This window comes from Rhipicephalus sanguineus, chromosome 2 (assembly GCF_013339695.2).
Source record: "Rhipicephalus sanguineus isolate Rsan-2018 chromosome 2, BIME_Rsan_1.4, whole genome shotgun sequence".
Lineage (NCBI taxonomy): Eukaryota > Metazoa > Arthropoda > Arachnida > Ixodida > Ixodidae > Rhipicephalus > Rhipicephalus sanguineus.
The window spans coordinates 219,738,096-219,739,933 of NC_051177.1; the positions used below are offsets into that span (position 1 = coordinate 219,738,096).

Here is a 1,838-nt window from a genome sequence, read left to right on the forward strand (position 1 = left end):
TCCGAGGATATGCTGTGATTTTTTGTTTTGTCGTAGTCATATTTGTGTATATATATATGTCACTTGTTGATAATAAAATCAGTTGGAAGTTTGCGCCCGTCCGTGTCTGTTTCGTCCGTTGTCTGAGAAAATTTTGCGCAAAAAGTGTTGATCGAACATCACGCTTCGAGGCAATTTTCTTGATGTTGTGTGACAATTGTTGGATATATGGAATGACATTTACCGGCCGCTTTTGCTTGTTTTGGCTAATTTTTGAGTCCGGACACTTAATCCTTTGAGGGATTGTTATGCACCGCTTATTGTGAGGTCAGAACCTTCTGAAGCCAGAAAGAACATGAAATAACAGCCATGAATTAAAAGAGGAGCTGCTTAGCCCATTTTTTGTTAGTCACAATTGTCTGAAGCCAGGAGATAATGAGCATGAAAAACAGCGAAAGTTATTTATAGTTTTTGGTTTTTGATTGAAGTGTAGGGATCATAAAAGTAAAGGCAAATGATTGTGGATAAAAAACACAACTAACCGTCAGTAGCAGCCAAACGTATGCACTCAAGAACTCATTCACAGTGTAAGCCAGTGCAGCGCCTTGAACCTAGGGCAGTAGTCTATAAAATAGACACATACATGTGCTGGTCCAGTGATTTACCTAGTAAATAGCTGACCTCGGCAATGAAACAGCAGGAGGAAGGAGTTAAACAACTAATACTGGGAGTACGACAGATAATTACAAAGCATTTGTGTCATTTCAGAGGAACCGTTTCTCACTGAATATAGGTTTTTACAGATTATTTGTGCCCACAATAACTGTAATGATGGCATCAATATACCGCAACAAGTCCAGATCCAGGCGGTTTTGGAGAATTTCGAAGGGCTTCATGCGCTGGATTACCTGCTCTACATGGACCCTGGCCCTTGCAACTGCCTGGTTCCTGACTGATTCTTCTGTAGTCGGCTCAGGCTGTTTCAGAAATAGCGGCCTGATCATTTTGATATTTTTCTCTTTTTGCAGAGATCGTTCTTGAATTAGAAATCCCTAATTTACCATAACTGCGTCAACAGCTGGAATACAAGTTTCAAGTAGTCCTGCATCTTTAGTTATAAACGAGTCCGAAGCTATGCCACTATAGTGGCACTGACATAACTGATAAGACCACCAGGGGTCTCGCTTACCAACACTTTTGCCGTGTACGTACGCTTGTATTGGCTATACGTAAGGATTCTGGACTTCAGGTGCTTCGGCCTTTCACACGGTATCTCAGTACAATCAAGCACCATCCTTGTGTCCGGGAACTCGTTAAAATACACGGTGATACATGCTGTGACAGCTTCTTTGCTTGACAGAAATATAGCATGTTTCAGCACACCGGCCAAGATCCTGATAGCATTCTTAAATATGTTTGCCGCTATCGTTCTGTGAATCCCAAAAAGCACCGCCAGCAAGCTGAATGATGTGTCATGGTAGAGCTTCATGAAGCAAAGGAGAACAGCGTCCTCATTAGAAATACAGAAGTTTCTAGCCGTTCCTGAGAAGCGTGCCTCAGTAAAAAAAATTCGGCAGATCCCACGTACCGTGGGAGTCGATGTTATGCGAAGCATGCGGTGGGAAGGTGACTGTGGCGTAATTTTTTTTACTCAGTGACGCTAAAGATTTGTATGAATTTTATACGCACACTTATATGTTGAAGAGCTGAATATGTGCTATATAACCAGCTTTTTACAGTTGGGTAACGCTGCCAACGGCAACGTGGGTATTACCAACACCAGAAGCGGTTAGCTGATATGTAGTGCCAGTGCTGGGCAGTATCGAAGATACATGTATCTTAGATACTATCTTAGATAC

At 42.0% G+C, this 1,838-nt stretch overlaps 1 pseudogene; it reads right to left on the bottom strand.

Moving 5' to 3' along the window:
• Positions 1-776: 776 nt before the first annotated feature.
• On the bottom strand, positions 777-1,468 carry LOC125757452 (uncharacterized; annotated as a pseudogene).
• Positions 1,469-1,838: the final 370 nt, after the last annotated feature.